Source organism: Balaenoptera borealis (genome assembly GCF_965194805.1).
Source record: "Balaenoptera borealis genome assembly, chromosome: X".
Taxonomy (NCBI): Eukaryota; Metazoa; Chordata; class Mammalia; order Artiodactyla; family Balaenopteridae; genus Balaenoptera; species Balaenoptera borealis.
This window is the reverse complement of record NC_138881.1, coordinates 56,788,712-56,801,221: the sequence shown is the minus strand read 5'-3', so window position 1 is coordinate 56,801,221 and position 12,510 is coordinate 56,788,712. Positions and strand designations below refer to the sequence as shown.

Below are 12,510 nucleotides of genomic sequence, written 5' to 3'. Positions count from 1 at the left end.
GTTTTCGCTTGATCCCCGCTGCCACCTCAATACCAGGAAAGTCCGGGCGTTTCTCAGAAGGAAGGCAGTGGCCGAGGGGAAAGCCCATGCTGCCCAACCAGGGGCTTCCTGGAAATGCGCTCAAAGCAGAGGAAGGAGGAGAGGAGAGGAAAAGCGGCGTGACCCGACCGCAAAGCCCAAGCCCCGCCACCCCGCCCAGTTCCAGCCCGTCTCCGAAGTCCCTGAGCTACAGCTCCGGGCTCCAGTCAGGCCCGGGGGTAATGGGCGGACAGCCGCCTTCCACCACCCCACTCCCGAGGCTTCCTAGGGAGAAGCGCGGCTGGCGGGCTCCGGGGGTCCCCCAATTTCGGCGACACCGGCCTCTAATCCTGGGGACGCAAATGGCTCGGCTCGCTCCCTCCGCGTCTCCCGTGGACGCCGCGCAGCCGAACCGCTAAGAGCGGGGGCCGGAGCGCGCCGGAGAGGCGAGGCGAGGAGAGGCGAGGCGAGGGAGCCCCGGCCCCCCGCCGGCCCCGACCTCCCCCGGCCGTCGCCCCAACTCCCACCTGGAGGCCGCGTCCGTCGCTTTGGGTTCGAGACCCCGACGCAGCTGCCAGCGGGCGGGAGGCACGCGCGGAGCCTGGGGTTGGGCGGGGGTAACGGTGCCAGCCAGAGGAGCAGCTGCCGCGGCTGCTTAGCTGTTGTCAACCCGCGGCCACTCTCTGCGCAGGTGGGGAGGGAGCAGCGGCGAGTCGGGTGGCGGGGACGCCCCGCCCACCTACAGGACCTTCGACCAATGAGGGCGCAGTCCGGCCCACCGAACTCCCCAGAAAGCGGCCCAAATTGTGGTGGGCGGGGCTTTGCCTTCGAGTTCTTCCAATCCCCGCGCTGCTGCCACTTCCTCCGGTCACACCAATGCGGGGGGGCTGGGACAAGGCACAAGCCCAGGGCCAGCAACTAAGGGTGAAGGAACGGGGTGACCGGGCACGCAGACTAATATCTATTGAGCTCTGTAAGTGACTGGCACCGTGGGCGGTGGGGGGGGGGGATTTAAATACTTACGCCATGTGCACGGGAAGGTTCAGTGGCTTGCTGAGGATAATTTACAGGGAGTTCAGAAGACACAACTTTGGTGAGATCTCCGATTAGTTGGGGCAACCAAGAGAACATTAGACATTTGAGAAGGAAGTTGCCATTCCCACCTTGTTCAGGCCTCAGCATTCTGCAACTCCCCCACTCTCTGCCCCGTGTCCAAACTCTACCTCTGCGGAGAAATGCACGGAAAACTTGGGGCATTTGCATTAATCATAGTAGTAGAGGGCTCCCAAGAGTTGTGACAGCAAGTACCACCAGAAAGCCTGTTTAAATTCAGTAAGAAACCGAGTGTTAAGATTTGATTTCTCTCTTGCCTTTCCTCACAAGGGTCCAACACAAGTTCACACTTTGATTTCATTGTTGACTTGGGGACTCCTATTAGCCAGGGATGGAAATATCCAAGACCCCATGCCACTCAATCACCATCCTCCACATTTACAAATGCAGAAACTAAGAAGAGATGACTCACTCAAGTTTTCCCAGCAAATCCATGGCAGTAACAATACCTGCACACCGGTTTTCTAATAGATGGGAGATTTCATACCTAACAGATGGGAGAAATGAAGCTGAGATTCCTAGAAAGCAGGGACTGCATCCAACTTGTTGCCTAGAGTACCCAACACTGAGGAGAGCAAAAATTAATGTTTCTTAGGACTGCAACTTTCTTAAGGTCGTCCGAGGCAATGGCAGAGCCAGACCTAGCCCCAGGTGACCCCTCTTGCCTGGCCTTCAGTACACTAGGCCAAATTGGAATTCTTCCACCTTCCTTCCCTGCCAGCCCTGATGAGAATCAGAGGAGAAATGGTGAAGCAAGGCTACCTCCAGTGTGTACTCCTCTTTTCCTCTCAATGGCATAACCGCACACAGCTGGCACTTTGCTCAAGATGAGCCATGTCCCCTTGGGTCTTGGATGTGGATGAGGCCTGTATGCCAGAACTCACTCCTGGAAACAAAATCCTACCCAGAGTCAGAAACCTTTATGATGGGTGGGAAGAAACCTTTATGATGGGTCACTCAAGATGACCTTCCTGAGACTGGGTAGCTATATTTGTAAGTATCCCTAAGGCTCTGAGTTGGAGCCAAACTTATCTTGCTTCTGGAAAAGGCTAGAAGAATATAAGAGTGTGGGTCCTGCAATGATCCTAGAGCTTCCCTAAGGGCAGGAAACCATGTCAGAGCGGATTCCATCCACGCATGACACCAAGCACAGTGCCTACAGTAGCTTCTCAATAATGTTTGCTAATGGGTGAATGAATGTTAAAAGATACTCAAGGGACAACCATGAATAAATAGGATCAAACAAATGATGAGCAAAAAACCCAATTTACCTTTTGGTATATACATTTAACTGAATCAGATATGATGGGTTCTGAGATACGCAATTCTTTAAAAAAAAAAAAAAAAAGGCAATCAAACCTGAAAACTGCAAAAGGGAAAACTACAGGAAGTACAAAAACTACAAAGAGTACAAAAACTACAAAAGGAGCAATTGCTATAAATAATGAGAACAAGAGCTTCACAGTGCCTGGCATAGACTAGGCACTCAATAAAAACATCTGGTAATGAGTGAACACAATAGTCAGCGAAAGCTACAATCCTAATATTTGCCATGCACATTGTGACATTCTGAAATGGCCCAAGCAATGTCTAGGCTATTTCTCTGGGTGTTTTTTGATCTTTCCCGTATCCCATGAGCTTCAGAAAAGCAAGGAGAGCTCAGCCTCATCAGAAAAACAAAGATAGTTCATCTCCTTCAACCACCAGCAGCCCTTGTTCCCCAAGCCCCCCACCCCCAACCTAAGCCAGAGTCTTGCATAGAACAGATATTCGGTAATGGTGCCTGGAAGATGAGAACATAGTACCTTTTCACAGGTTCCTTTCTGGGCTGCATCTTGAATGACTCTAGAGATAACTGGAGCCTCCAGGTCTTTGCCATCCCTTTTTCCATAAACCCCCCTATTTCCTGTGTGTCCTATAGTGCTGCTGCTGCCCTGGATGTCAGCTCAACCATCAGGCAGAGAAATGTAGAGTCTTCATGGGGGTAGGCTGAGGGCAGGTGAAAAAGCCTCAGGGTGAATGTGTGTGTTTCTATGCCTGAGGCACGGGGCTTCCCTCATTCTACCACTACCACAGCCCAACTGTGTCATACAAAAGGCAGTACAATGGATTCTGGAGCCAGACAACCTGGGTACAAAGTGCAACTCTGCTACTTACTAGCTGTGTGACCTTGGGCAAATTACTTTCCAACTTTCTGTGCCTCAGTCTCCTCATCTGTAAAGTATGGACGATAATCATAGTCCTGACCTTATTCTGCTGCTAAGCAGATCCACTGGACTAAGTGACACTTAGAACAGTGGCTGGCACCTAGACAGTGCTTCTAAGTGTTAGATATGGTGACAGAGGCACTGAGCAATGGTAGAGTGAGCCCTGGATCAGGAAGTAGGAGAGTTGGGTGCTAGTCCCAGTTCTACAGCTTTCTGGCTGTGTCACCCAGGGAAAGTCATTGTGCCACTCCAACCATCAGTTTCTTCATCTGTAAAATGAGGGGAGAGTACAATCCCTAGTGGGCAAAGTTGAGACAATGGATGTGAGGCTGTACTGTAAAGGGTGACAGGTGACAGGATGGCACTGAAGGTGTTGCAGAGCTAAGCTTTTTGCCAGGGCCAATCAGCTCTTTCCTTCTAGGCAGTGGCACAGAGAAACTCTGTATGCCCTTACCCTGAGCCTCACTCTGAGACACTTGCGTCCCAATAAGCACCCATCTGAGGACTTACAACAGTCCCTACACCCCTCCCTGCCCAGGATGGGGATTCCTCAGGCTGTTGCAGGTAGACCCATAGCCCCACTCCAGAATGGCCCAGGGTAACATCAGGTAGGAACCCAACAGACTCTTCCACTACTCTTTTCCACGCAGCTAAAGGAGCAGCAGCAAATAATTCCAGGGAACTCAGTTGGGAAGAAAAAAAGAGGAGTAGGAGCTGCGAGGGGAAAATCAATTACACTCAGACCAGCCCTGCCCAGCACAAAACCATGGGTGCCCTGACACACGCACTCACACTTGCACACATATTCCTGCAGGCCTCATGGAAAGCCCACCCATCAGGCCTGGGAGGGTAAAGGACCGCTCCCTGGTGGTTTAGGGCCCCCACCCAGCCTCATGAAAAGGGGCTATTGATCAGGCTGCCACAACGTGGGATTGTGACAGGTTGTAAAAAAAAATAAATTCCTGAGGAGCTGTGGCCACGTCAGGGGGGTGTGCACTAAGGGGGCAGCTGGAGTAGGGCCAGATGTGGGGAGGGGAAAATGTAGTGGTGGGAGGGGCTTGCAAAGGTGAGGGGCACACAGACACCTCACTGAGCACTGCCAAGTGGGGGGTGGGGGACAGAGAGCTATGCCCTGGGAGGAGCACAAAGACCCCCTGTCAGCTCACAACCCAGGGGACTGCCGTGGCTGTGCTCACCCCACACCCCAGAGCACTCTGCAGCGGGGAGCTCTGTGCTGGGCTGGGAGCCCTGGACTGGCTGTGAGGGGAACTGGAGCACTGGCCAAGCCAGGCACAGGCCAGGGGAGTTTCAAGGGTCACTTTTGCCCTTTCTGGGCTCTCCCTCCTTGAGCTAGGACACAGAGGCACTCATTCCCTCTCGCCTGCCTTCTGCAGCCATCAAGAGGAGAGTGTTGGGGCAGCTCATGACTGCCTCCAGACATTTGGACTAGGCAGCTGGAGGCAGAAAATCCAGGCCTACTCAGTCCCTGTCCCCGGCTCTTCCTCAGACATCCAAGAGCCTGTCTCCCTGTTCCTAACAAACACCAGATATAGTGTCAGCTTGATGGCATCCTGCAGCATCCACACAACAGACCCAGCGATGGGCCCCTTTCACACCCAGGATAGGACCCCTGCCTGGCTTTACTGGCCTATCTCAAAGGAGCTAGAGGTTTTCTGCTGCAAGCAGATGGTGCACCACCCCACAGCACTCTCCCCACCCCCCACCCCGTTCCCTGGGGGAAGTCGGCCTGCCTTGGGCCAAACGAAATAGGTGGGGTCACACTGGGCACGGACACCCGGAGCAGGATGTCCACCCCCAGCCCCCACACCCCACGCCATTCCTGTCCTTCAGAGGAAGGTCACAGTGTGCTGAAGGGAAATGAGCAAAGGCAAGCCCACTTCCAGCTCGAGCCCCTCACCTTGCCCCGCACCCTCCCCATGCACACATACAAGCAGCTGAGGTCAGAGGAAAGTCCCTCTAACCTCCCCAACAGCTCCCTCTGCCTGATCTAGTTTCAGCCCTCAACTTGCTCCTTCCTGTCTAGGCTCAGTTTCCTCATCTGGAAAAACAGGGCTGGGTCCTGGTTTCTATGGCCCCTTCTTTCCAGATTATTCTCTGCTCCTGTGAGCTTCTCTGTGTGTCCCCAAGGGGTGGGGCTCCCAGAAACCCTACATGCATGGGGCTTCTGCAAAGGAAGGGGTGGTGGGCTGTGAGGGTCCTCTGAGGATGGGGGTTAGCAGGCAGCCAGGTGAGAAAGAGCAGAAGAAAGTGCAATAAAGGAAGGGGTAGGGCTGAGGTGAAATGCAGAGAAAGCGAGGGGGCTGAGGCCAAGCTGGTCCAGATGGCTGGAGACCCGTCCTCTGCCTCCAGTTCTGTCCTCAGCTCACCCTGCAGCAGTAGACACCCAGAGCCCCTGAACAGAGCTCAGGATCCTGCCCCCTTGCCTGGGACCCTTCCACATGTCCCTCCCAGGAAGCAGCTCCCAAGACAAACTCTGGGAGGGTGAGGAGGAGATGAAGGAGGAGGAGAGAGGGGGCTCTTCCTTCCCACCCACAGGCTCCACCACCAGCCCACCACAGCCTGACCTCATGCTGCAGCCCGCAAAGTTGGAGGGCTGCTGGGGTGAGGGGGAGGATGGGGGCGGAGAGTAGCTTTTACAGGTCCTGCCCACAGCCTGGCCCAGACCAACCCTGTGATTGTGGGTCTCTGGGGCTTGGCAATCTCAATTCAGACAGACAGTGCCTGTCCCCTGGCCACCCAACCACCCTGCCTCCTTCCCCTGAAGGATAGCCCTTAGAGGCCCCAGGATGACATCAGAGAGGGCATGGGATGTGTGATGTGGCTCCAGGGCCACTCAGCAAAGGGTGTGGGTTCTCCTTGGCCTTGGAGTCCCTATCTCATCTCAGTGGGCCCTTCGGCAAGCACAGCTCTCCCCCTCCTCAATATCCCTACACACACACACACACACACACACACAAATAAAAGTTCTGATCTGACCCTGAGCCAGCACCAGGGCTCCCCTACGCATACACATCAACCTGTCAGTCAACATGGACATCCAGGCACTGACAGGGACTTGCGTGGGGAACAGGGTAGATAGGCCCAACAAGGGTCCCTACCTTCCTGGAACTCCCATGCCAGTGCGGGAGGCAATAGCAGCCCCAGATGGAGAATGCCCAACCTAGGCAGGTGGGCAGCCAGGTTAGGTCCCAGAGGACAAGGAGACAGGAGAGGACAGCAAGGCGCCCAGGTTGCATATCTGATGTCTCTGGATCAACTGATCCCCAAGAAACACCAGGAAAGCGGCTTCTGGGTCCCACTCTCACCAAGGCTCCTGGATCAGGGGCCAGGACACTGCAACTCTGGCTTCTACCCTGCTTCTACCACAGAGATGCTGTGTGACTGGACTGAGAGTCTTGCCCTCGCTGGGCTTCAGTGTCCACATATATACAATCAGAGGGTCTGATCTGAGGATCTCCATAGCCCCCATCCTTCAATGCATTCAAGTTCCATGACAAATCCAAACCTGGTTTGCTATTCCCTATATGCCTTTTGAGTGGGAGCAAGGGGGAAATTACCAGGGAAAAGGAACAGGCAGAGCCTGGAAGGTTTTTTTCCGCGCTCAAAGAAACATATATTTTTTCCATTTTAAAAAAGACGAAGTGCCAGGCACTCTTGGAGGCCTGTTGGAGTGTTAACAGGCCCTGGGACGGCGCTTTCAGGCTTTACCAGCTGACTAAAAATGTGCTGCCAGGGTGGCTGGGCTGGGTCGCGCAACTAGGGGACAAAGTGGGGCAGGAAGGGGCCCTTGGGGTGACGGGGAGTGTAGGGAGCTACCGGCTAGGTAGTAAGACATGGAGACAAAACGTGGGATAGAAGGATGGACAGATATTCGAACGAAGAGGTAAAAATACAGACCGAGGGTCAGACATATAGTGGAACAGGAAAACATAGAGGAGGGTGCAAGCGCCACACCAGAGGCAGCGACAAAGAAAGTGCTGGAGGAATAAGGGGCCAGGAACATACTGTTTATTAAAACTGCCTACTATGTGTTAATAACCATAGCAGCCTGTTTTTGTTCTTTCTGAGAGGAGGATGCCCACACAGGGAGAGAGGTGGGTAGGGACGAAGCCAGTCAGACCATAGGGATCAAAGGATGCTGCACCCAGGGACTGAGAGAGCTGGCTAAGAATTAGAAGCAAGCAGGCTGCGGGGGTGGAACGTCTGAAAAAGGGGGCTGCCAGCCAGGGGCGGGGTTTAGACAAACGGACAGATGAAATCCATGAAAACGGGACTGGAACAACAGACGAGGCGGCGAGGGGGCCGGGAGTGCGGAGCCGGCGGGTGGCAGCACGGGGACTCCGGGCTCAGTGCAGCCGAGTCCCGACCTCCCGCAGGGTCCGCCCGGCTCTGATCACCTGGTTTCCAGCTCGGCGGGTCCCAGCGGGTGTCCTTCACACCCCGCGGCGTCCACGTCCGGAGCTTCGGGAGCCGCAAGGCCTGTCCCCAGCCCTGCGCCTGGGCCATGAGTCCGCGGCGGCTCCGGCGCCTCGGGTGGAGGCCCCAGGACTGAGCCCGCGGCCGGGCAGCGCCGAGGAAGGGAGGGAGGGGCCGACCTAGCCCCGCCCCCCCAGGGGCGACTAGAAAGTTCCACGCCCCCACCTTGAGCAGAAACTCCCCCTTCTCTGTCCTACACCAGCCTCAAGTCATTTAGCTCCACTGCTCTGCCTCCCCATCGCCATCGGGCCTCCTCTCTGGGGTTGGAGTGCCCCTCCGGCCTTCTGCACCCGGGCCGCCTATCTGAGAGGTGTCTCACAAGCCACACCACTTCTCCCACCCCAGTTCGAGATAGCGAGGGTCTTTTTAGTCACCAGGTCAGCCCCTCCACCTCCTGTCTACTCGACATCTCACCAACCACGTGACATGACGGAAGACCTTGTGCAACATCCAGATGGAGAAGGAAACAATGGCTCCTGCCATCTTGGCCGACTGACTCACTCCTGGGCCTCCTCCACCCCCATAGTTCTCATTACCCCCCAACCCCGTTTTTTGTCTGTCTGACAAGAGCAACGGACCCTGGGTTCCAACAAGGACCCCTTGAAACCCTTCTAGTGCCAAGAATATCCTGGACCTTATGAGCAGAAGCATTCCTTAAAGACGTTCTTGTGTTACAAACCCAAAACTGAGGCCCAGGAATACAAATGACTTGGCCATCATCTAAGCAGGGGACAATTATCTCTCTGTCGCAGGACAGTTATGAGGATGTAAAGGGACTGATCATGGTACCTGGCACAGAGTACAGTCTCCATAAAGAAAGGTTTGCTTTTATTCTCAAAGAGATCAGCACTGGGCATCCACCACCAAAAAAAGCCTGGACCCAGGATCCTATATTGCATAACCCATTCCCTTACCCCTAACCTCCATCTATGCAAGCAAACTTACATTACCTAACTTGGGAATGGTGGGGAGTCCTATCCCGCTTTGCTGACAATGGAGGGAAGGCAGTAAGATGCCAGCTCTCAGACCTGGCCATTTCCATTCCACTTGTGGTGGTGGCTAGTAAGGGAGTGGAGAGTCTAACAGTGGCAGAATAACCTGGGCCATTTTCCTCTCTGAGCCTCAATTTCCTCATCTGCAACATGAAGATAATAATCCCATGACACATGAGAATAAGGATAAGGGGATACACAGGTGAAGTTCACAGCCCCTCCCTCTACTGTCTCCTTCCCTTGTGCCACAAGACAAGGGCTGAGCAAATCCATTTGTGAGGGACAGGCTGGGAAAAGGAAGAGAGGTTTGTGAATTGATTTGTGCTTATTTGTCTGAAATTTGCACCCATTTTTTACAGACTCAGTGGCAGAGCTGGAAGGGAATACGAGATTAACACGTTGATGATCTCCATGTCATTTGCCCTTTCCCAAGGCAGTGCTGGCACACAGTAGGTGTTTACAAAATATTTATTGAATGAATGTATTCTTCACATGGGGAAGAGAACTTGCCCAAGGTCCCACAGTGAATTCATTTCAGAATCGAGACAGATCTCCTGTCTACTCCTTCCACTAGGCCATTCTGCCTCATGGAGTTCTTTTTGTTTTTCTCTCATATGATCACAAATCAGTGGGGACCCCATTCCTCTCTCCTAGCACCCTCTGGCCTATCAGGAGTCCCCATTCTGGATTAGCTCAGCCAGGATAAACAGCCATCAGGAGGCCCCTCTCGGTGCCCAGCTTAGTGCTGCCAAGCCTTTGACTTTTGAGTTTCCAGCAGCCACTACACAGCGCCTGCCACAGGGGCAAGTTCCCTTCTGAGGAAACGGAGGCCCTGGTCGGCTCCTTCCAAGCACAGGAGTTTCCCTTTTGCTCTCTGGTGGGGCGGGAGTGCAGGATACAGCCCCTTGCAGCAGCAGCCTAGAAGGAAGGGTGGCAGCAGCCGTTTCCTACCCTGCTAAGGCATCTTCCTCCCTGGCCAGTCCCTCCCCTATTTCCTGAGTTCCGCTTCTTGGGCTCCAGCCAGAACAGTAATATGAAAAGGCTCCAAAGTTTAACTTGAATCATAGGACCTGGGAACTGGGAAGGACCCCAGAGGTCATTTATTCCCACCTCCTCCCCACTGCAGTAATGCCCTCTGTTAATAAAGAGGAGGGGGCATCTGACTTAACCTCTTACAGCTTCAACTTCACGCCTCATCACATGGACAGGATGACATCCACCTGACAATGTTGTTGTGGGAGGAAATGTGAGAATGGATTTAATAAAAGCTAATGTGTATTGAGCACTAACTATATGCCTGCCATTGTTCTAAGTGCTTTTTGCATACTAATCTATTTAATTCTTACCACAACCAGATAAAGCAGGTAATCATAATCATCATCATCACCCCCATTTTACAGATGAAGAAACTGAGGGACGACAAAGATAATGTAACTTGCTAAGTTCACACAGCTAATAAGTGGCGATGGTAGAATCTGAACCCTGAACCTCAGTTTTCACCCGTATGATGCAGTGATCATCCTTACCCCAGAGAATGATGCATCATAAAGGTCCCGTGAGCTCACATGTGTTTGTGTGGCTGGAACTTTTGTACCCAAGGACCCTTAAGGCTGAGGGGGAAGAATGTGTAGAAACCCCGGGGGCTGAAGATGTAACCTGAAGCTTTGTCTCCAAGCAGGGAATGTCTTTAAAATCCCTGCTCTTAAACATCTACTTGAATTTTCCAGTTAACTCCAGTGTACATCCATATTGTTTTCATATAAAAATGGGTGTTTTCCTCCTTTAAGCCTTTAAGGAAAGTTGACACTCCTGGGAGATGAGCTCCATTGGTCCTGTGCATCCATATGCCTCTAGGCCACCGCCTTTGACCCCAGGGGTGCCAGACACCTGACACATGGTAGGCCCTCAGTCACTGAGAATAGCTAACAACATTTATGAGGCACTTGTCATGTGAGTCAAAGTTCTAAGCACTTTCCACGTACGATTGTGCTTTAATCATCGTGACAACTCTGTGAGGAGGTCAAGTTATTATCGTTGCCCTCATTTTTGGCGGGAAAACTGCAGCACAGAGATATTAAGTAATTTGCCTGAGGCCGCACAGTTGGGAAGTGACCACTGGGCTTTAAATCCAGACAAGCCTGTCAGCTTTGGCTAGTAATCACTATACATACTGCCTCTCCAGCCACAACAGAGCTTCTCACCCACACATCTCTACAACTTCAAACCAGGAAAATTCAGTTGATTCTTAGCAGAAGCAGACCTTATTCCAATGAGATGAGCAGCTCCTTGAGGGCAAAGATGTAGGGTCTCTCCCCCCAACCCAGCCTTCCCTAGATCGATGCTAAGCCAGGAGCTGGGTTGTGCAAAGGGCTGGCTCTCCATTCATGTGTGGCAGCTGACTGCTTCTTGGCTGGTGGCAGTCTCTTGGACCCAGCACCTGTTGGGCTGGTGAAAGAGCACTAGCATTTCACACAGGAGTCCTCTGCCACCCTCCATAGCAAAGATCCAACTTCAGAAAGGGCTGCCCGTCATCTACAGGGACAAGTTCACACTTCTAAGGTTGACATTCATAGTTCCACACAAGCTCACGCAGCCAAAGCAGCTGGCCTTCCCAGAACACACTAAACGTCATTAACCCTCCCAATGTGTTACATGTGCTCTTCTCTCACACACACACACAAAATGCTTATCCTTATTTCCTTGACTCATTTCACAAACGCTTATGTGGTGCTTTCAATGTACCTGGCACTACTCTAAGCTCTTTGCACATTTTAACTCATGGACTCATCACAGAAACCATGTAAGTACTATTATTATCCCATTTTACAGATGAGGAAACTGAGGTACAAAGAGGTTAAGGTATTTGCCCTATCTCCTGCACCTGGCAAAGTCCCACAGATCCTTGTAGCCACTCCTATGAATAGCATAAGCCATTCCCTTTCCAATTGCTCCTTCAGCTCAGTTTCATCAGCAATAATTCTATATTGAGTTGAGTTATCTGTATGTCTTCCTGTCCAATAAGAGTTTGGATCCTCTGAGACCAGGGACTGTGTTTTATTATTTATGGCATATCCATTGATCAGGAAGGAGCTTGGCACCGAGTTGGCACTTAGGGAATATTTGTTCAAGGACTGAATGAATGACTCAGAAGTAGCCTTGCCCAAACTCAATGGTGGCAGAAAGATTTGGGGTCTCCTTGCCCAAACTCAATGGTGGCAGAAAGATTTGGGGTCTTCTTTCCCCAACATCACTGGGGTAGAGGAACGTCAAGATGGCTCGGTGACCAAGCATGAAATGCAACCACATTTGGTGAGAGGGGAAGAGAGAGAAGGCCCTTCCACCCTTTTGTGCCCTTTGTGTGGTTGACTCAAACCTGGCACCCTGACCACAAAGCCATTTGGGCTGATGGGGCATCTACATCTAGCAAGCCATGAAAGCTGGCAGCTCTGGGGTCTGCTCCAGAGAACTGACCTCACTGGCTTCTGTTTCCCTCCCAAGGGCCCCATGACTCTGTGCAATTCAGAGGTTCATATGGAAAAGAGCAAAGGGTTTAAATGTCACCCCAGGGAGTTGGGGTTTGCTGCTTTGGGTCTCCAACATTATGCTTCACCCAATTTGCTCTATCCTTCCCATGCTGGCCAAATGCACTCTGTGGACAACTAGAGGGCAGTTTGGGCACAACT

At 52.6% G+C, this 12,510-nt stretch overlaps 1 protein-coding gene across 4 annotated transcripts in view; it reads right to left on the bottom strand.

Annotated features, from left to right (window-relative positions):
• Nucleotides 1–12,510, bottom strand: part of STARD8 (StAR related lipid transfer domain containing 8) — a 71,038-nt gene that overhangs the window by 31,427 nt on the left and 27,101 nt on the right. For 2 of the 4 annotated variants that reach the window (XM_082376559.1, XM_082376560.1), the window contains exon 1: nt 546–716. The exons of 1 other annotated variant lie outside the window; for it this stretch is intronic. The gene's annotated coding sequence lies outside the window, so the exon portion shown is untranslated. Of the gene's footprint in view, nt 1–545; nt 717–7,756; nt 7,864–12,510 lie in introns of those variants that run through there. One more of the 4 variants, XM_082376556.1, reaches the window with a different exon arrangement.